A 23,559-nucleotide genomic window follows, 5' to 3' on the forward strand; every position below is an offset into this window, starting at 1 on the left:
GGAGAAGCTTTCAAAGGACAGTTATGGTAGTCTAGAGTAGACCAGTGCTTCTGAAACCTCAGTGTGCAGACTCATTACCTGGGGATTTTGTTAAAATGTAAATTGGGATTCAGTAAGTTTGGAATGAGGCCTGGGGGTCTGTAGTTCTAACAAGTTCCCAGGTGATGATCGGGACCACTCTTGCAGTAGTGAGAATCGTGCTCCAGTTCATTTTTAAATATTGCCTGGAAGTTATTTTATGGGTGTGTGTGCACATGCATTAGCTCGTGGACACAAGCACGAGGAAGCTGTATTTTGCCAGAAGAATTTGGAAGCTGTATTTTGCCAGAAGAATTTGGCAATATTTTGCCAGAAGAATTTGGACCATAGCCCCCAGTCGTCTTGACCTTTAAAGTTAGATACTGTGAGCATTTATGGCAAAATATTGATGGTGATTGAAACTGGGTGATGGGTACGTGTAGATCTGTTGTATATCTCTACTTTTGTGCAGATAATTCTGTGGAAATGCTCACAATATACTTTGAAAACAGAAGAAAGATCGCTTTAAAGTTTGAGTTATTCCTAAAGATTTTCAGCTTGGTACATGCTGCCATGCCTTTCCTAGATTTCCTATGGTAGATGATTTGGAAGTGTGTTTTTTTTTTAATCAGTAGTGTATTTTGACTCATGAGTTTTAATTTTAGCATATCAAAGTATTTTTAGAAGTTTAAAAATAACTGCAAAAAAAAAAAGAGCTTTGTTCCATATCTGCCTACCTTAGCAGCTGCAGTCAAATCACCCTCAGCCTTCCTTATTCAAGAGAGGATGCATAGAGTGGCATATACCGAGATCACTGCATGACAGTGCGTTAGCCCTGGAGGCACTTTAGAGAAAGAACCTCTAAGGCCAGAGTGCCCATGTTGATTTATTGGTGATTACCTGAACACTGTTGTGTAAGGTTTTGAGGTCTCTTCTGGGTTCAACAGAAAATATTTCTGTGATTAACTAGCAATATCGATCAAGGTGTGCTGGATTGGAGAATTATAGCACAAATAGCATGTATTGGTTGACTCTGGTTCAGTGAAAGTAGTTATTTTATAGTTGAGAAAGCAAGACACCAAAAATGTAAATGACCTGCTTTAGGTTCATAAGGTTAGCAGAAGAGCTAGTCCTGTAGAACCAGGTGTCCGGATTCCTAGTCTAGTTCCCTTCCTGCCATCCCATTCTGATGATGAGACTCTGACTAGCTGTAGAGGACTTGCATGTTGAAGCAACTTGGTAGAGGGGAAGGCATTATTCGCCTTTTAACTAGGTGATCTTGAGCAAATCAGTTAATCCTGAGAAGGAATATACAGCAGGTCCTGAATAATGTCATTCCATATCATGTTGCTTCATTATAATGTTGATGAGAAAAAAGTTGATTCCTGGCTAGGCCACTGTGTAGAATTCGCACATTCTCCCTGTCTGTGTGGCTTTTCTCTGAGTACTCCAGTTACCTCCTCCCGTATTCTAAAGATGCCCACATCGGGTTAATTGGCATGTCTAAGTTGTCCCAGCCTGAGTGAGTGTGGGGGTGTGTGTGAGTGCTGTGAGATGGAATGGTGTCCTGTCCAGGGTTGCTTCTGGCCTTGTGCCCTGAGCTGCCAGGACAGGCTGCAGCCACTCTCGACTTTGTATTGGAATAAGCAGGTTGGAAAATGATTGAATGAATGGATATAAATTATTGTAAAATAAAAGTAGATGGTAATCATACAAATGCATGACAATAAATGATGAAGCACAAAAATGCTCAGCGAGCCTCCACATTTGTGATTTTTTTTTTTTTTTTTTGACGGAATCTCACTCTTGCAATCTCGGCTCACTGCAACCTCCACCTCCTGGGTTCAAGTGATTCTCCTGCGTCAGCCTCCCGAGTAGCTGGGATTACAGATGTGCACCACCCTGCCTGGCTAATTTTTCTGTATATTTAGTAGAAATAGGATTTCTACCATGTTGACCGGGTTGGTCTCGATTTCCTGACCTCAGGAGATCCACCCGCCTTGGCCTCACAAAGTGCTGGGATTACAGGTGTGAGCCACTGTGCCCAGCCCTTGTGATTGTTTTTGAACCGTGTGGTGATAGGAGATGCTCCTTACAATTTTAGCTTTGCAAACCTTTATTCCTTGATTTAACCCACCACCATTATGACTGACATCACTCACTGATTCACTGAAAATTGGGTAAATAATGATCTTACTTGTTTTCATGAATCTTTCTTAGATGTGTGCATAGCTTATTTATTTAAATGTTTAAAATTAAAAGTGTTTTGGATATTTATTTAGAAGTTTGGTGATTTTGTTATTGTTGTTGTTGTTTTTTGAGACAGGGTCTTGCCCTGTCACCCAGGCTAGAGGCTAGTGGCACGGTCTTGGCTCACTGCATCCTGGACTTCCTGGGCCCAAGCCATCCTCCTGTCTCAGCCTTCTGAAGAGCTGGGACTACAGGCATGAACCACCATGCTAGGTGAATTTTTTTGTTTGGTTTTGGTTTTGGTTTTGGCTAATTTTTTATTTTTTTAGAGACAAGGTTTTGCCATGTTGCCCAGGCTGATGGTTTTGTGACCAGAAATATACCTTAAAAACGTAACTCTTCTTTATATTAACCAGTCTGTGGTACATTGGTTTTGTTACACATCATTTTGCTTAAAGTTGCAGTTTCTTTTTTTTTTTTTTTTTTTTTTGAGACGGAGTCTCGCTCTGCCGCCCAGGCTGGAGTGCAGTGGCCGGATCTCTGCTCACTGCAAGCTCCGCCTCCCGGGTTCACGCCATTCTCCTGCCTCAGCCTTCCGAGTAGCTGGGACTACAGGCGCCCGCCACCGCGCCCGGCTAGTTTTTTGTATTTTTTAGTAGAGACGGGGTTTCACCGTGTTAGCCAGGATGGTCTCGATCTCCTGACCTTGTGATCCGCCCGTCTCGGCCTCCCAAAGTGCTGGGATTACAGGCTTGAGCCACCGCGCCCGGCCTTAAAGTTGCAGTTTCTAAGAAGCTACTGATAACATTAAGTGAGGACTTCCTGTAGTTTCTTCTTTTGGAGGCAACTATCTCTCTTTTCACTTTGGCCACTAGGAAGCTCAGAGTCAAACTCATAGTTCTAATGTAGCAACTCTTTAGTACCCTTTTGACCTGAATAATTGTATTTTAACCGTACTTACTTTCTCAGTCTGCTTCTGTCTTGACCTCCTAATCTAATTTCATACTTTCTTACCCTGATGTATTCATTTCATTTATATTGCACTGTTTTATTGTATGTCTTTACCATAAGCTGCCTCAAATATTTGTGAAACAGATGGTATATAAATAAAGAACACTGGAATGTTTGAGAAAGTTGTTGTTGACAAGACCGATGGAGATGAAAATAGTGTAGTTCTGAGAAAATGTTGGTTGCTGTGGCATCTGCTCTTTTTTTCTCTCTTGCACTCTTATCTCCTGGGCTGGTCCATCTTCGTTACCTGCAACTCCCATGACACCTCTGCTGTGGCTTTGGCTGCATCCTGGACTCATCTTTATCTCCACCCTCACCCTGGATTCACAAATGCAGATCTGTATTTCTGACATCTTTCTTGCTGGATAGCTCCATCTGAATGTCCCTAAGTCCCTCAACTCAACACATTCAAAACTAGGCTAAGCATCCTTTCCCCCAGATCCTCTCTGCCTGGATCCCAGTTGCATCACCATCAACTTCATTTCTCCCGTCAGTAACCTGATCCTCACTTTTTACTTTTTCCATTTTCTGATCCTTCACATCCAATCCACAACTAAGACCTGTCACTTTAAATTATCAACATGTTGTGGGTCTGTTCTCTCTACTCCATGCTGCCTATAAGGCTCTTTAGAGTTTTTAATCTATCCTTGCCCACCTTGGGGTTTTTACTTTATTTTTATTTATTATTATTTTTAGAGGCAGAGTCTCACTTCTGTCACACAAGCTGGAGTACAGTGGCATGATCGTAGCTCACTACAGCCTTGAATTCCTGGTCTCAAGTGATATTCCCACCTCAGCTGCCCAGTAGCTAGGACTACAGGTGTGCAGTACCGCACCCAGCTAATTTTTAAAGTTTTTTGTAAAGACATGACCTCACTGTGTTGTCTGGGTTGGTCTCAAATTCCTGGGCTCAAGCAGTCATTCCACCTTGGCCACTGAAAGTGCTGGGATTGCAGGCGTGAGCCACCTTGCCATTTTCCTATTGTTAGAATTTCCAATTCCAAACATGCTGCAGTAAACATTTTTGTAATATCCTATTATTCACGCTTATATGTAAGTATTTCTCTAGGGTAGGGATTGAGAAGTGGAATTGCTAGGTCTTAAATTATATACCTTTACATTTTATTGGTGCTTGGACTGGGATTTTTATTATTGCAGTAATCTTCACTCAGCTACCTTCTCCTTTTATTTCCCTAACCCAGCCCATCCTTTGTCCTACAGTCAGTGATCTCCATTTCTCTTCAAGCTAAAGTTCAAATTTCTTAGACTTTTCATACATTTGCTTTTGCTAAGCTTATTAGTCTTATGTTTTGCCATTCCCCAACCTTGCCCAGAATGATGTTCCCTCTCCTATTCTGTTGGTGTACTCCAGGTCACCTTTCTCCTTGCTCTGGATCATTCTCCTTCCTTGGAACTCTCAGGCTGCTTCTTTGGCTTGTCAAGATCCTATGTACATCTCTGTTCTAGCTCTTACCATTCTGTGATATGTTGTTTAAGTGATCGTCTTCCACTTGATTGGATGCTGTTTGGAGGGTCCAGATTGCGGCTTTTGAGTCTGTGTCTCCAGAATTTAGCCCCATATAAGATATCATAAGTGTTCATTGAAATGTTTGCTGAATGAAGGCACTGCAATTCTTGGAACAACTCCTTTAGAAAACAGCACCAGTAATATGAATAGTAATCACATCAACAGCTATTCCTGCCATCATTTACTGAGCTCTTACAAGGCAGGTATTATTGCAAATGGTTTGCATGTTTTTCTCTCATAACTTCTGAACAATCCTATGAGGTCAGTGCTGTTATTATTCTTTTACAAATAAAGAACTGAGCTTAAGTAACTTGTTACAGTTCATCCAGACAAGTGTTGGAGCCAAAATCTGAACCCAGCTCCCTCTTTTTTTTTTTTTTGAAACGGAGTCTCACTCTGTTACCCAGGCTGGAGTGCAGTGGCACGATCTGGGCTCATTGCAACCTCTGCCGCCTGGGTTCAAGCGATTCTTCTGCCTCAGCCTCCCAAGTAGCTGGGACTACAGGAGTGTGCCACCATGCCTGGCTAATTTTTGTATTTTTAGTAGAGATGGGGTTTCACCATATTGGCCAGGCTAGTTTCAAACTCCTGACCCTGTGATCTGCCCTGGCCTTGTGATCTGCCCACCTTGGCCTTCCAAAGTGCTGGGATTCCCCACCTCCGTCTTAACTGCACCCTTCCCCACCTCTCTCTTAACTGTCACATACACTGTCTATGAGACTTATTTATCAATGGAAAAGCAGGAGTTGGCCCCATTGGTGTTTCTTGAAGTTGTTTTTACTTTCTTTTTTTTTTTTTTGAGACAGAGTCTCGCTCTGTTGCCCAGGCTGGAGTGCAGTGGCACGATCTTGATCTTGGCTCACTGCAAGCTCCGCCTCCCGGGTTCACGCCATTCTCCTGCCTCAGCCTCCCAAGTAGGAGGGACTACAGATACCTGCCACCATGCCTGGCTAATTTTTTGTATTTTTGTAGAGACAGGGTTTCACCGTGTTAGCCAGGATGGTCTTGATCTCCTGACCTCGTGATCCGCCCGCCTCGGCCTCCAAAGTGCAGGACTTACAGGAGGGAGCCACCGTGCCCGGCCTGTTTTTACTTTCTTAGTCTGTGATTTAGCAGTAGTAGAGGAAAACAAGCAGACATCTGAATGTGTGATGTCATTGAAATCACACATGGTGAAAGTCGTTGAAACCATGCAAGCCCTGGGTAACTGTCTCCGTGCTGCTTTCTTCTGCTCTGGACTGTCCATACCTGTCTCAATTGTATGAACTGGAATAAGGATGAGGCCATAATTATTTGCTCTTCCAGAATGGCGCACATTCTGGCACTCCTCCAGAAAATTGTGTTCAGCACTGTGTTAAGGAGAGGTAGAGAACAGCAGGCAGCTCTGACTCCAGCCAGAGATCAAAAGAGATTTGTTTCTCCTCTCAATCAGCGAAGTCAGGACTTCCAGGAAGGGAGGGCCAGAAATGAGAAGATCTCCGTGAAGGGAGCTGAGAAAGTATTTGTCTTTGTGAGATCACTTGCATGAGTGTGCTCAACACGCTAAAAATGTGGCACAAGGACTTTTAGAGCACTTGTTTTTAAACGAGTATTCAGACTGCAAGTAAAATTGAGTTAATGAAAAGAAAATTGTGAGAATTTAAGCCTAAGAAGTTACACTAAGACATTTCAGCAAGAAAAAGAAAGTGGCATGAGAAGATGAGTTGATAAAGGAATTGTAAAGTACTGCAGGGATAAGGCCAGTTGCTCGTTTTTCTGTGAGCAACTGATCATGTTTCTTTTGACCTTATAAATAAACCCCTCCTTGGCCTCCCTAACTTAGTTTTTATGTAGGAAACTTAAACTTACCTAAAGTCTGTTTTGTTCTGTTTTTAACTAAGTAATTTTAAGCATAAACACTGAATTTTAAAATCATATATTTGGGGAAGTTTTTCTACTTCGAAAAATTATTTATTCATGTATGTTTCCATTTGAATGTGTAATCTGCACTCAAACTTTGTATAGTTAACAATTTATATTTATTTTAGTACTTCTGCCTGTTAAATTATTTGAAGGTCTAATAGATCATTCTATCTTAGCCAAAAGCTCAAGTTCTATAGTCTATAGTGTTATAATAGTGATTATACCTCCTTAACAGTATAGAGAAGTACAAATTACCTATTTTACTAGTCAACACACAGAGCAGGTAAATGGCTCAGTGATAGGAGTTAGAATAGCACCTAGGAGGTATAAACATGTGGCCAGCTATCTTTTTGGTTTGTCTGCTTCCCTGGTCCTTAGTGAAGAGATTTGGAATGGTATTGTGCTATTTAGCCTCCTGGATAGCAGTCACATACTTTGCTGCTCTTGGGAACCTGATTGGTACCCTGACAGGGCTAGTTATCAGGCCTCCTGGAGCACATCTGTATTCCCTTGCAGGCACCATTTAAATCCTGGAGCTTGGGAAGCAGGGATGAAGTCTTCTGCCCATTCATTAATAGATGGCCCAGACTATGACATTATTGAGTGCAGACATTTCGAAGGACGAAAGAGAAGGGAAGGGCCGGGCACGGTGGCTCACACCTGTAATCCCAGCACTTTGGGAGGCTGAGGTGGGTGGATCACCTGAGGTTAGGAATTTAAGACCACCCGGGCTAACATGGTGAAACCCCGTCTCTACTAAAAATACAAAAATTAGCTGGGCGTGGTGGCGCATGCCTGTAGTCCCAGCTATTGGGAGGCTGAGACAGGAGAATTGCTTAAACCTGGGAAGCAGAGGTTGCAGTGAGCCGGGGTTGCGCCATTGCACCCACCCCAGCCTGGGCGACAGAGTGAGACTGTCTCAAAAAAAGAAAAAAAAAAGAGAGAGAGAGAAGAAAGGGAGATGTGTAGGGATTATCCCATTGTAATGATGATAACAGTACACTATGTACAGCAGTTGTAGTACTGAAGTGCTAACTTGTGAAGAAGAGATGAGAATCTTTCAGATATAAGAAGCATCAGGAGTAGTAGATATTTGGGAAAAGATAAATTTGAAAATATTTCAGATATTATGTGGAAAGTTGGTAGAGACCAAACTCTGCAGAGCCGAGCCTTCTCTCTTCAGCAAATACAACAGCCCACTGGATAAAACTTACAGTGGGGAAAACTCTTTAAGAAAGGCTCACAATATTCGTTATTCAGCGAACATTTTTGAGTATCTAAACATTTTTATAGTATTGTCTAGGCATTATTCTAGGCACTTGAGCTACAACAGTGAACAAAACAGACAAATCTCTGCCCTTATAGAGCAAACAATTTAGTGTGGACAAGCGGAAAAGAAACCAAATAAATACATAAAATGTATTATCTAGAGCCTTTTGGTTCTGAGTAATAGAAACAGAATCAAGCTAGCTTAAGCAAAAGGAATTGCTGTGGAAGAGTTTCTGACTGGCTCTGTTTGGGACAGAGATGCCTACGCCTGACCCAGTCAGATACGGCCACAGTGGCAGGGTTCCAGGATATAAACACTGCCTCCAGGAGCCCACCTCTGTGACAAAGAGGCCGTGTGAGCTGCGTAGCCTCAAAAATGGGTCTGTTATAGACCCCAGACCTTTCCAGTTCCATTGTTTTCTTTCATTACCAAGAATAAGTTTTGCAATGCAAGTAAGCTCATAGTATTTGAAATGCACCATTAAAAAAACTCAGGACAAGACTACTTATTCAAACTGTAAGGAAAAATGAGACCATAGGAAAAAGAGAAAGAGATTCACTAATTTATTGAAATTGTTGAGAAACGACTGCAGCCAGAATCTTGGTTATCTGGAAAGCTTTTGGAAAGTGGAAAGTTTACCTCCTTAAACAAATGTTTTAGGAGTTTTGGATATCAGTCTTTCTAAAATAGATTTCTCATTACTTACATCTTTAACAGAGTCTCATAAACATATTTTAATTGTAAAACAGTGATTACATTTAAACTCTTTTTTTTTTTTTTTTTTTTTTTGAGACAAAGTCTTACTCTTTCGCCCAGGCTAGAGTGCAGTGGCTCGATCTCAGCCCACTGCAGCTTCCACTTCCCGGGTTCAAGCGATTCTCCTGCCTCAGCCACCCAAGTAGCTGGGATTATAGGCACGTACCACCACACCTGGCTAATTTTTATATTTCTAGTAGAGACAGGGATTTCACCATGTTGACCAGGCTGGTCTCAAACTCCTGGCCTCAAGTGATCTGCCCAACTCAACCTCCCAAAGTGCGGAGATTACAGGCGTAAGCCACCGTGCCCGGCCCATTTAGGCTCTTTTCAAGTTTTGTAGGCCTCCTTGTCCCTATTCTAGTCTTAGGCTTCTTTACTTTTTAAGTTCTGTTCTTTGGGTTTTTTAAAGCCATTTGCTGGGTGCTGTGGCTCATGCCTATAATTTCAGCATTTTGGGTAGCCAAGTTGGGAAGATTGCTTGAGGCCAAGACCAGTCTGGGCAACACAGTGAGACCCCCATCTCTACCAAAAAAGGATAAATTAGCCAGATGTGGTTGTGCACATCTGTAGTCCTAGCTACTAGAGAGGCTGAGGTGGGAGGATAACTTCAGCCCAGGAGTTTGAGGCTGCAGTGACCTATAATTGCACCACTGCACTCCAGCCTGGGCAACAGTGAGACCCTGTCTCTAACTAAAAAAGAAATAGAACAGAAACCTATCCACAAGATCATCTATTACAGTCTCTGTGTGCTGCTCTGACTGTGACTTCCTAGAGGGGCTCCGCTCCTCCTCTCATCATTTATGTGCTGGTAATTAAGGCACCTCCACCTTGGGTGTCACAGGTGCTATGGGAAACATAACAGACCTCTGGGTGAGTCTTGAGTCTGTTACCAATTTGCCAGATTACACAGACAAGCCACTTAACTTCTCAGTCTTTTTAAAATCTGTTATGTTGGAATAAAGACCTATGGGGTCGTAACCAAAGGAGCACATAAGATGCTTGTGAAAATACTTTCCAATGTATAAAATCCTTTTAAAATATAACCCACTGCTCTTTCTCACTTCAACATGGTGAATCTCTGTTTGTTGGTTTTGCCTTCCCTACCACATCCCATTTTCCCTGAGAGAAGTGGAGTTTCCTGTAAATCACCAGATATGCTCCCTGGGGTTGGCCGGTCCTACTTGACCAGTCCTGACTCCTAACTATGTGGTGTGCTATGGCAGAGCAAGGGTAGAGACTTCATTTTTCTGATGTAAATTACACACCCGCCACCACATCCCTTCTTATGAGACATAGATTCTGTTGACATAGGAGCCTAAGAGAGAGACCATCTCCCAGTTCTGCTTCCTTGAGGACATAGAGAGAAGGCTCAGGATTCATATCCCTTCCAGGGATTCCCAGATCTTCCTGGGTTTGTGTGGGCCTCTGGTCCACAGGGACTGAACTTTGGAAAGAAGGATATAGTGGCTGCTGCTATAGGCAATTGGTACTTCTGTAGAGATAAAATGCGAAAAGATGATTTGTTCATTCTTAGTTGGTGGATTTTGCCTAATGATAGTTAACACAGACCTCTTGGTTCATGTGGTTTTGTGACCGAGATGATATTGTTTCCCGCCCCCTCCCCCCCCCCTTTTTTTTTTGAGACAGGGTCTCATTCTATCACCCAGGCGGGAGTGCAGTGGCAATGACCACAGCTTACTGCAGCATTGACCTCCTGGGCTCAATTGAACCTTCCACCTCAGCCTCCCGAGTAGCTGGGACCACAGGTGTGCATCACCATTAATTAAAAAAAAAAAATTAGTAGAAATGGGATCTTGGCATGTTGCCCAGGATGGCCTTGAACTCCTGGGCTCAAGCTATCCTTCTGCCTCAAACCTCCAAAAGTGTTGAGATTACAAGCGTGAACCACCATGCCAGGCCATTTCTACTATGTGGAGACCATGATTTCTCTGTCTGTAAAATGGACTTCAGAGCAAATTGAAGAGTGGTCTTTGAATTAAATACCTTTCCTTGGTCATGGCCTTCACTATTTAAGAGTTACAGGTTCTTCTGAATGTTTGCTGTCTCTTCGTAACTTTCTTTTTAAACGATATATTCAACTTTTTTTTTTTTTTTTGGAGACAGGGTGTCATTCTGTCTCTTAGGCTGGAGTGCAGTGGTATGATCTTGGATATCTCATTGCAACCTCAAACTCCAAGACCCAAGTCCTCCTCCCACCTCAACTCCTGGGCCCAATCCATCCTCCCCTCCTCCTCAGTCTCCCCCTGCTCAGCTAATTTTTAAAAGTTTTTATAGAGATGGGAGTTTTGCTGTCTTGCCTGGGCTGATCTCAAATGCCTGACCTCAAGTGATTCTTCCGCCTCGGCCTCTCAAAGTGTTGGGATTACAGGCGTGGACCACCATGCCCGGCCCAGATGCAAACTTTTTTTTGTTTTGTTTTGAGACGGAGTCTCACTCTGTCGCCCAGGCTGGAGTGTAGTGGCGCGATCTCGGGTCACTGCAATCTCCACCTCCCGGGTTCAAGCGATTCTCCTGCCTCAGCCTTCCAAGTAGCTGGGACTACAGGCACCTGCCACCACATCCGGCTAATTTCTGTATTTTTAGAAGAGATGGGGTTTCACCATATTGGTCAGGGTGGTCTCAAACTCCTGACCTCAGGTGATGCACCTGCCTCGGCCTCCCAAAGTGCTGGGATTAAAGGCGCAAGCCATCGTGCCCGGGCTAGATTCAACCTTTTAAAGGTGCTTGTTGATCTGTCAGAAGCTTCAAAGTGAAAGCATGATACTCCACCACTAGAGGGCATTGCTGTCCTAGTCACATGATCTGAATCTACAAGTTGCTGAATTTGAAGCTTCCTTAAGTCCTCCACAGAATTAGACATAACATTTATATCATTTTTATATGTATTAAATATACACATATTCAAAATATAATTTAAATATTTAAGTAGTATTAAAGGACCTTTTAAAAATACTTAGATTGACTTAAAAGGGTTAACATGCAGTTCTTTTTCTTTATCTTGTTCTTTACCAAGTTAACCTGAATCCCGCAGAAAAAAATCTAGCCCGAAAGTCTGTAGTTCATCATAAGCCCTCGGGTTAGCTCAGCATCATAACACCTCTGACTACATACTCATGGTTCTTCTCACTGCTTCACTTATGGGGATGCCATGCATCTGGCTGAGGATGTTTTAATTAACAATAGAGATACTCTTGGGAAAGTTCTCAACTTTCCTTTTTCCTTTTTCTGTAGGAGGCAAAGAGCTGAATAAATGTTTATATAGTGTCATGATGCCACTAAGAAAATAACAGCCCTTTTGTCTCTTTTCCCTCAATCATAAGGAAGTTATGACCTGAATAGAAAGACAAAGCAGTCCCCTTATGTGTTTTTCTCAAGTGAGGACATTTTTTTCTTTTGCATAAAGTCACAAAAGTATATATAATGACTGAGGATCTGGTAATTGTCCACATTTCAGATTTTTTTTTTTTTTTAAGGAAATATTCCTAGAAGTATAATGATTGGATTAAAGAGAAATATAAGGATTAAGACACTTGCTATTTAGGTTGGCACAGAAGTAATTGCGGTTTTTGCCACTGAAAGCCATTACTTTCAGTGGCAAAAACCACAATTACTTTTGCGTTGACCTAAAATAGTCATTGCCAATGATTTCCAAAATGGCTGCACTAAAATATATCCCCATGAACAGTACACGAAAGCATTTTCAACCCTTAATACATTCTGTAATTTCACCCAACATATTCCAGAATTGTATTCCTCATTTCAGCAGCCTTATTTTAAAATATTTTATAATTATAAACATTTTTTTTTTCTAAGTAGAAGGTATGTTGATCAATATTTCCCCAAATATGTTACTATACTGGTAAGACGTATTAAAAAATGTTTCAGTGGTCAAATACGTTTTTCAAGTATACTTGTTCCTTTCTTGGAGTTTTATGAAGCACACATACATTTTAAGGCTCTGAGAAGTCCTGTAGTAAAGAAATCTGTTTAACTTGATGTTTTATAATTTATTTACTTAATTACAGAATCCTTTCTTAAGAATAACATCTTATGGAAATAGGATTGGATTTTAGAAGATGGTAATGATGGTGGGAAGTTGTTCTAGAAGGTTTTAGGAAACACTATAGTATTATAAGGATTTCTTCTGAACTTAAGTTGTGTTGGTCTCTGGTCATCGTTGTGGAGAACAGAATCCAGAGTAGCTAGAGTAAGCACAAAAGAACGCATTGAGGTATATGGATAGATCACAGAATTGTTGGGCAGGCTGAAGGAACAGGCTCCAGGTAGAGCTTCTTGATATTCTGCAGAATTGCTCTGCCAAGAGAGCTGCTGTCTGTGCCACCATCGAGAAGCTTCTCCCACAACTGCCGCTGCCAGATTGGGAAGCCACTGGGTCCACAGTCGTGTGTCTCTATCCTAACAGAAAGTGGGGCTGGGAAGTTTGTTTTCAGTCCTATTTTAGGAAGGATGGACTTTACACTATGGTAAACTATCAAATGTGGAGAGAATGTCTTAAAAGATGGCAACTACAGTTAACAGGCATCCAAGAAGACTGCTGTGTAATGTGAACACCTTGGGATATAGGTCAGAAAACTGGGGTGTAACCCTGGTCTTGCCTCTTAGCTGCTGCATGACCTTGGGCAAGTCCACTTTCAAACTTGCATTCTCATCCCTAAACAGGGTATAACTCACTGACTTGGAGTAAAGTTAAAATGAAAGTAATAGGTGTAAATATACCAGGGAAAACTATAAAGTATTAAATCAGTAAAATATATTTTTCACACCCCAGGTTTGTCTCTAGACCAGGGGTTGGCAAACTTTTTCTGTAAAGCACCAAATAGTAAATATTTTTGGCTCAGTAGACGATACTATCCCGTTAGTACCTATTCAACTCTGTAAGAGCAGCCATAGACAATATGGAAATGGATGAGCATGGCTGTGTTCCAATAAAACTTTATTTATGGACACTTAGATTTGAATTTTGTATAATTTTCACATGTCATGGAATATTCTTTTTATTTTTTCTCCCCAACCATTTAAAAAAAGGGAAAAACATTCTTAGCTTGTAGACTGTACAAAAACAGGTGGCTGGCTGGATTTAACCTATCAGCCATAGTTTACTGGTCCGTGTTCTAGATCATTATACTTTTTTTTTTTTTTGAGACGGAGTCTCGCTCTGTCTCCCAGGCTGGAGTGCAGTGGCCGGATCTCAGCTCACTGCAAGCTCCGCCTCCTGGGTTCCCGCCATTCTCCTGCCTCAGCCTCTCGACTAACTGGGACTACAGGCGCCCGCCACCACGCCCGGCTAGTTTTTTGTATTTTTTAGTAGAGACGGGGTTTCACCGTGTTAGCCAGGATGGTCTCCATCTCCTGACTTCGCGATCCGCCCGTCTCGGCCTCTCAAAGTGCTGGGATTACAGGCTTGAGCCACCGCGCCCGGCCATTATACTTAAAATATTTTAAAATGTAGAGCTGTTTTGCCTTAATATAGTAGCAAATAAATTTGGGGCTTTGATGATATTGTCTCAATAGTTTTATTGCTATTCACTGGACCTGGCAGTAGCTTCTTCTTTGATAGTAGAATTAAATATACTTAGTGGCTGTGTATGGCACGTTGGGCTTTATTTAGGTGAAAGCATCCTGAGAAGGATGAGTTTGCTACACAGCCATTGGGTTCTTAGAACCTCCACATTTTCTCCCATCTTCATGTGTGCCTTTGGTTTTGGAAAAGGGATGGGACACTCAAGTACTTCTTTTATGGGAAAAGTTGCATTTGGAGACATTCCCATATCCATGCCCACAAACTCTCCTCCATAAACTTACCTCAGTCCTTTCATGTTCCGTATTTAGCTTTACAGCTTTGCTGCCTTGTGGACAAGAATTTTCCCCAAAAAATCTTGTTACCATTGTGATATCTTCATTCCTATTAGAAAACCAGAATCAGAGTGTCTTCCTTGCACTCAAGTCCCATAGAATTTCTTTCAGCCAACGAAAGTCAAAGATAAGTTTGACATCAGTCACTGGAGGTGAAGATGTGGTGTGAAGCTGCTGCAATGGTGTGCTTTGGAGCAGCCTGGTCTACACTCCCTTGGTCCTCGAGCACTTCTGCATGCCTTTCATTTATTAATAGATGCACCTTTCTCAGTTCTTCTCTTTTCCTTCTAGGTGCAGGTGGAGTGTAGAGTGTGATGTAGGTACACTGACATCCAGAAACGGAGAGCATAGAGGTGCAGGTGGCACTGAAAGAGGGCAGTGTGGGAGCAAGGGGGGAAGGAGTCATCCGAGATTAAGGAGGGGAGGTGGTGTGTTTGCCTTCCTGGGCGCACCTGCCACTTGGTGAGACAGGTGAGGCTGAGAGCTGTCTTTGGAGGAGGAGAGTGCTTCTTAGTATATGAATGTTTGTATGAGCTTTAACTTGGGTTTACTGGTTGAAAGAAACTATATTTAATTTTGCTTTGCATGTATCCCTTTTATTTGGGCTTTACTAAATATAGCTGGATGGGAGGGACGGAGGGGGAAACTGTGTGTAGAGCAGAAGTTAAAACACGCCAGAGCTTTGGCAGCTTTGGGACAGAAAAATAAAACTTTAAACTTGCTTTCTATTTTGAGGCCATCACAAGATGTTTTGTGCTTACGTTCATTCCTAAGTCATAAACGGGTAGGAGGGGCTGGGAATTAAGTAAATTATCTCTTGAAAAATACTAATTTGAAATTGAGATAAAATTAGCAAAGGGAAGAAGGGGGAAGGAAATAAAACATTGGACGCAGCTTATTTGCGAGCAAAATAATAAACACCTCATGGGGGTAGAAGAGGCATGCCAGTGTCCTTCCAGATTTTGGCCTCTGCTCCTTCACAGAGCCCCATTGTCTCAGAGTAGGGGGCAAGGCTGAGTGCTGTGAGAACTGACTTGACAAATAAAGCCTGTCAGGGGATTTTGACACAGGTCAACCCCTTCTTGAAGCTGTGATCTCAGAGGCAACATGATTTCTTACTCAGAGGCAGTAGCTGTCATACTATGAGCTGTTTTATTGTAATGTAATTATCACATACAAGATGTGGTAATTGCCTATTTTTAGGAATCTCCCTGCTGGGAATTGTGGTGAAGAGGATCTCTAGAAAAGCTCTCTGCAGTCCTGTGAAATAACCTCCCTTCTCAAGACAAGACTCCCTGATGACCTGTTGCTGCTCTGCAGATTGGTCTCTTCACCTCCATCAAGGGCTTCTTGTCTGTTTCACTGAATATTAGGAATGCTTCTGCCAAAGCCTTGGGCTTTCCCCTCGGGTTCTGCTTGCCCTTTGGGACCTATCTGTGGACCTGCAGCAAAAACATAAGCAGGAGAAGTGGAGAATGTGTGTGAGGAAGTCACTTCGTTCTTTGGACATCTCGTAACCCAGCCTCCTAAAGCATAGCCCTGATGAGGTCACATTTCTGCTTAAAAAATCTTTCATGACTGCAAAAGACTGAAAGGAAATGTGCCAGAATATTAGCATTATTTTTTTTTTTCTGAGTGATGAGCTTTCTGGTGATAATTTTTATTTACTTTATGGATTTTACTCCTTTCCAATTACTTATATAATAGACATATAATACTCTTTTTAAAGAAAAGTGTTATTTTTATAATAAGGAAAAGTACCATTTAAAAACCTTTAGTGGCTCCCACTTGCCAATTAAAAATCCTCTCTATGGCCGGGCGCGGTGGCTCAAGCCTGTAATCCCAGCGCTTTGGGAGGCCGAGACGGGCGGATCACAAGGTCAGGAGATCGAGACCATCCTGGCTAACACGGTGAAACCCCGTTTCTACTAAAAAGTACAAAAAACTAGCTGGGCGAGGTGGCGGGCGCCTGTAGTCCCAGCTACTCGGGAGGCTGAGGCAGGAGAATGGCGTGAACCCAGGAGGCGGAGCTTGCAGTGAGCTGAGATTGCGCCACTGCACTGTAGCCTGGGCGACAAAGCGAGACTCTGTCTCAAAAAAAAAAAAAAAAAAAAAAAAAAATCCTCTCTATGACATTCAAGGTTTTGGCAATACTGCTACAATCCTTCTGACCTCACCCCCTTCTCTTTCTGCCTTCACTCCAAGGGACAGCAGCAGCACGGAGTTACCCACTGTCACCAAATACATTTGGTGCTTTGCCTTTGCTCATGCTCCTTCTCCACCTGTTAACTTTCCATCCTTGAAACAGATTTCTCCTTCTTTAGAGACTATTTCCCATAACGTACATCTTGTAAAAGACTTAAAAAAAAAAGGCCGGGCGCGGTGGCTCAAGCCTGTAATCCCAGCACTTTGGGAGGCCGAGACGGGCGGATCACGAGGTCAGGAGATCAAGACCATCCTGGCTAATACGGTGAAACCCCGTCTCTACTAAAAATACAAAAAAAAAAACTAGCCGGGCGAGGTGGCGGGCGCCTGTAGTCCCAGCTACTCGGGAGGCTGAGGCAGGAGAATGGCGTAAACCCGGGAGGCGGAGCTTGCAGTGAGCTGAGATCTGGCCACTGCACTCCAGCCTGGGCGACAGAGCGAGACTCCGTCTCAAGGAAAAAAAAAAAAAAAAAAAAAACTTAAAAAAAAACACGCAAAAACAAAGAACATTCTTAATCCCACTTCCTGGAGATAACCACTGTTAGCATTTTGATATATGTCTTTGTTCTGCAGCTGAGAGTGGTCTAGTATACCTTGGATGTCTATTATAGATTTTATATTCTATATGGTAGTGTTATTTATTTCTGTCTTATCTCCATTCTGGATTTTAAGTTCCTTGACAGCTACAAGAATGGCTTTACATTTTTGCAGCCTCCACAGGCCTTGAGCACAGTGACATTCACATAATATGCATTCCAAAATCATCTGCTGAATCAAACAAGGGAGATAAGACAAGCTTGTAACTTAAGCACAAGCCATAGTAACAAACATAAACATGCTGGTTACATTATGAATATAATGCTGAGTATATCCATAAACGCTTAAGTCACAGGAGAAATATGAACGCTCTAACCTTGGAGGAGTGTCAGGAACAATTTCATGAGTAGGGACCTACTAAGGTAGGGTAGTTTTGGTACATTGCATGGAGGAGATTGAGCCTTGAAGAGAGAAAAAGCTTATTTTAAAATGAAAACAACAAAAACAAAAACCCTACAGATACGACTTGGTGTGGAAAGAGGAGATGTTTGTATAGACCATTGATTCTCAACCCAGGTTTATGTTTGAATCACTGGGAAGTCTTTTTAAAAAAAATACCAGTGCCTGGATCCAATCCCAGACCAGTTAAATTAGAATCTCTGGGTGGGCTTAGCTGCTTTTTTGTTGTTGTTGTTGTTTAAAAAAAAAAAGAAAATCTATACAGGTGATTCTAATGAATCCCTGTGTAGGGAGGGATCCCTTGTATCCAGGCTTGAGAATCACATTCTAGGCAGAGAAACCTTCTTAACAAATAAAAAGTAAGTATCTTGCTTTTTTCACATTGTTGAAGAAACCAGGAGATTGGTTCATCTTGAGGAAGGGAGGTTTTGGTGGAGGTGAGAATAGCTGCTGCAGATTGTTCTGTGTTAAATGTACTTTGAAGCACTTGGATAAAATTCATCCATTTGCTATTATTAAGAAACTCGTCTGTGCATCTTAAATTGCTCAGACTTTTCCCCCCTCTTGAAGGCTGCTTCTTCCTAGAGCAGTAACTGAAGTAGACTGTAGCCAGTATAAGTTCTGTTATTGCGCCGGGCGCGGTGGCTCAAGCCTGTAATCCCAGCACTTTGGGAGGCCGAGACGGGCGGATCACGAGGTCAGGAGATCGAGACCATCCTGGCTAACACGGTGAAACCCCGTCTCTACTAAAAAATACAAAAAACTAGCCGGGCGAGGTGGCGGGCGCCTGTAGTCCCAGCTACTCGGGAGCCTGAGGCAGGAGAATGGCGGGAACCCGGGAGGCGGAGCTTGCAGTGAGCTGAGATCCGGCCACAGCACTCCAGCCTGGGCGACAGAGCGAGACTCCGTCTCAAAAAAAAAANCCTTCCTTCCTTCCTTCCTTCCTTCCTTCCTTCCTTCCTTCCTTCCTTCCTTCCTTCTTTCTTTCTCTCTGTCTCTCTGTCTCTGTCTCTCTCTCTCTCTCTTTCTCTTTCTCTCTTTCTTTCTTGATCGAGTGTCCCTCTGTCACCCAGGCTGGAGTGCAGTGGCATGATCTTGTCTCACTGCAACCTCTACCTCCTAGGTTCAAGCAATTCTCCTGCTTTAGCCTCCGGAGTAGCTGGGACTACAGGTGCCAGCCACCATGCCTGGCTTTTTTTTTTTTTTTTAAAGTAAAGACTGGGTTTCACCGTGTTGGCCAGGCTGGTCTGGAACTCCTGACCTCAGGTGATCCACTCATCTTGGCCTCCCAAAGTGCTGGGATTACCGGCGTGAGCCACCGCACCTGGCTAATTTTTGTATTTTTTTTTCAGTAGAGACAGGGTTTCACCATGTTGACCAGACTGGTCTTGAACTCCTGACCTCAGGTGATCTGCCTGTCTCAGCCTCCCAAAGTGCTGAGATTACAGGTGTGAACTTGTGTCTTGTGTCTCTTTTTCACATGTTAAAACCTAACACCCACACCACCCAACCTCAGCAAAACAAACACTAACAAGCGAAAAAAAAATTTATGCAAGCTTTTCTAATAGTACAAAGCATGGTAGAATATCCCCGGCAGTTTATCACGTGGGAAAGGGAATTCATGTCCCTTGGTCTAGCTGTCAAGTAACCATGTACCCTAGAATAACATATTTTTCATTCCGTGCCCCCTTGGATCGAATGCAGGGACTGTTATTTTGCTAAATTATGCTTTCATGTTCTGAAGCACACTTGCATGTTGTTAGGCAGTGGTGTTTAAATCCTAACCAAAGTGTTTTTGTTGTAATGGAAATATTTCAATTAATGTTTAGGGTTGGAACATATAAACAAAGCTTGGGTCCAGATTAGTTGATTAATCATTGCATTCCGGGGTGCAGGAAGAGTTTTGTTGAACTCTATCAAGGAAGGAATTAATGTCCTCTGCCTGTGAGGTCTTTCCTGGGGAAAGCTTGGGTTTTTACTCCTTACAGGATATTTTTCTTTTGGCAAGAGTAAAGCAACCAGTACCCCCAGTAAAATGTCTTAAATAGCACTTGGGATGGGGATGGTTCTTCACACAGTGAAGCTGTAGTTCTTGTTCTCTGATGCTGACACGTACACTTCACAATGAATGCGGTAATATTAATGGAGGCGTCAGCCCAGGGCCCCGGAGTGATACCTTCCATGTCTGTTTTCTTCCTCTTCTTTATTTCCCCTGACCATCAAGTCTGTTACGTTTAGTTCTCTAAACTAAAGCTGAATCACCAACATTTTCTTCACCAATCCTGCCCCACACATACACCTCTTTTTTGTGTGTACAGGAATACATTTCACACATCCTCACCCAAGTCATCTTTGGGGCATTTCTTTTTCTTCTGTATCCTTTCGTTGGAGCCTAACACTATGTTTTTGGGAGTATCAGGCTAGGTTTCAATCACCAGAAATCATCATAATCAAATGAGATTTTCCTAGGCTTTCAGACATGATAAGATAGTACCAGAATGTCTGAAGATAAATGTTATGCATTCATTCTTTACTGGTTCCCCACCTCAAAAAAAAAAGTATTTGAGTACAAAATACTTGAAGTATAAGAAAATATAGGAAAAATGCAAATGAACAAAACAAAAGGAAAATTAAGGTTGAATACTAAAGTGAGGATAAAGGGAAATGTGGTGAGAGAAATGTATGTGATAGTATGCTACACAGTTATTAAAGTTGGGCAGCAAATTTAAGCCTGAACTTTCTAACAGCTAAAACAAAAAGAAACAGCTGATCCTCTGCTCCCAGATTAGGGAGGAGCCAGGAGAGCCTGCTGGGGAATCTGACTCCATGAGTGCCGGTCAGATACTCCTATCCCCTAGGAAAGTTACTGCCTTACCTGGGGGTTGGAGGACAGACCCCCAAACGACTTTAAACAGTGTGAGAGTGGAGTAAGAATGTCCAGAAAGGCAAAATCCACAGAGGCGGAAAGCCAGCTGGTGATTACCAGGGGCCGGGAAAGGGTGAGGCGGGTGAGGGAGAGATTGCTCATGGGTACAGAGTTTCTTTTTGGGGTAATAGAAATGTTCAGAACTTAAATAGTGGGGATCACTGCACAACTTTGCGAATATGCTAGAAATCATTGAATTGTATACTTTAAATAGGTAAGTTTTGTGATGTGAATTATATCTCAATAAAGCTATTTAAAAATCTTAAGTATGCAATTACAAAAGAGAGTAAAATAACATACTGAAGGGGGAAAAAAAAAAACTGATGAGTCTAATATTCTTGTCTTCCACAAAATGCACACTTCTCAGGGGACGTGTCATAACCGAGGCACTGCTGTGAGGGAGTTTGGGTCTTAGTGGGTAGAAACTGAACTGTGCAGTCTCTACGTTGCTTTCCATTGTGAACATTCAGTTATTAACTAACTGTAAAAAGAGGATGGGGTTATAAGACAATTGGGGACATTTGAACACTGTGAGGGCATTTTTGCTAGTGTAAGGAAATGGCTTTTCATTTTTAATGTTTGATAATGGTATTGTGGTGATTTTTTAAAAAATCCTCATCTTTTATATACTTAAGTATTTATAAATAAAATACTATGATACCTGGGTTTCAGTTTAATATAATCCAGTGGGTATGGTATAGATGAAACAAGATTTGTCATATGTTGGTAACTGTTAAAGCTGGGTTCATCACATCCGTTTACTTTTTTGTGTAAATTCAAAATCTTCATAATAAAATGTTAAAACAGATACTATCTTTCGCTGTTAACTACAGAAAGATCTAGCAACATAGCCAGGGTCCTTGCTCATGAGAAATTATGCTATTTGCAGCACTTGTCTCATAGGCTGATTTATGGGTGACTTCTGAGAGATTGGAAGCCTGGGTGCTGGCTCTTAGTCACATGTATAAGTAAGCATGAAATTCTAGTAAGGTCATCCACAGATTTTTCAGCCTTCCCTGTGCTTCTTAGATACTGCTGCATGGGGCTGTGGAAGGGATGGTTGCCACTCTTCGGAAAGGCAGAGAACGCTGGACTCTTACCTTGTAAGCATAGTTTCACCCTTTACAGTTCATTTTCTCCTGATTCTCCCTTCTCTTCAGTGAGATGTGAGTGCTGAATACTTACATTTAGTGTCATCTTACGGAAGCTATATATTTTAGCAAGATGTTAAAGAATGGAATTTTTCCTTGACTTCCTTTATGAACTTGAAACACATTCAACTAATCTATGCACACACACCTTTAAGACTGGACAGAAGCGGGTAGAGGAGGCAGTAGTACATGTTTGAGAGTGAATGCCAGCTTCGGTTCAATACTTTTTTCGGTTCAGCTTCTGGTTCAATACTTTTTTCCCTTTCTCTTTGTTCTTAGGAGGGACGGAAACTGGGTATTTGTATTTGCTCCATTTCCTTCTCTGATTCCGAAGACTGGGACTCTTATTCATAGTAACATGTTTTGCATCGGTATCCCAGGTGTTATATTACATTGGATATAGAAGTCCATTGTAACTGAAACTCATTCTTATGTTCAGCAAACATTTGTGTGTCTACTAGGTGTGTCCTCTTCACAGTGGCCTGCATGGGAGCTGAATTCTTTCTTATACTGGGTTTGGATTCTCAGCATTACCTTCCCCAAAGAACAAACATTGGTTTTAAAAGCAGTAGTGGCCTTCTAGGAGTTTACAAGCTGTTTATCTCAAGGTAAAGGAGTGCAGTTAAATCTACCATGGAGCTCTATCACCCCAAGCAGTTTGAATTGCTGAAAGCAACAAGTGACCATGACACGAGGGTGGTTGGAGATGAGTATTTTATTTAAATGCTTTGGGATAATGTTGCTTATGATATCAGTGAAACATCCAAGTTTCCATATTACTTAGAATTTTAGTGATAGATATGCATTCTAAGGCATAAGACAGTTTTATGTCCCCCTCTCTTATTTTTCTCTCTACCTAAAGGTCTGCCTTGAGATTGTCTTGCTGGATATGCAACAGTGCTAACATAGTGCCCAACACTACAGATACCACTACTGCCTGTTTATCTTCTTCTTCAGCAATAGCAACGGCTTACCACTTACTGAACGTCTACTCTGTGTCACGTACTTTACACGCATTATCTCATTTAATCCTCATAGCAGACCCTGTGAGGTAGGTGGTCCTGTCCTTGTTTTACAGAGAAGGAAATCAAAGCTGAGCGAGATCAGTCATCTTTCCACATAACTAGTGCTAAATCCAGCAGTCAGAGCCAGGTTTTCTTAGTTCCAAAGCCTGTGCTTTCTCTTGGGTGTTGTCTCTTCTTGGTGTTTGGTAAATATTTGCTGAATTGATGCACACTTTGGATGCTTGACAGGCATTTTGCATACCTCCTAAGTCTATGTGAGATGAGATGGTTATAAGTCTCTAAGGCATTGAGTGGGACTCTTTGACCGTACCCATGTTTTGTTACATGAATATATGAAGGCAGAGACCACCTATATCATCTCCTGTTGCCATTCAGAAGTATGCCTTGTCCTGTTGTGATCAGGGTTTCACAAAGTGCTCTCAGTGTCTAAGGCAAACTGGCACATTCTCTATGAAAAGGACAACCATTGTTCTTGGTCAGGTGGCCAGTTGGCCCTGTTGATTTTGGAGCATAGTGTTAATAAAGGTTGGTCTCTTCAGATATGAGCCATTTGACTTGGCTTTATAAAGAACTGCTGTCACAGGCAGGTCAGAGATATGTGTGTGGATCTGTAACTACTGATCAGAAATCAATCAGCAGTCATTTACTGAGCATTTGCTATGTGCCTGGCACTACACTAGGAG

The 23,559-nt window shown here is 42.2% G+C and overlaps 1 protein-coding gene across 11 annotated transcripts in view; it reads left to right on the forward strand.

Annotated features, from left to right (window-relative positions):
• Positions 1-23,559, forward strand: part of IGF2BP2 (insulin like growth factor 2 mRNA binding protein 2) — a 190,399-nt gene that overhangs the window by 52,181 nt on the left and 114,659 nt on the right. The window lies entirely within an intron of this gene.

The sequence above is a fragment of the Theropithecus gelada genome, chromosome 2, assembly GCF_003255815.1.
Source record: "Theropithecus gelada isolate Dixy chromosome 2, Tgel_1.0, whole genome shotgun sequence".
Lineage (NCBI taxonomy): Eukaryota > Metazoa > Chordata > Mammalia > Primates > Cercopithecidae > Theropithecus > Theropithecus gelada.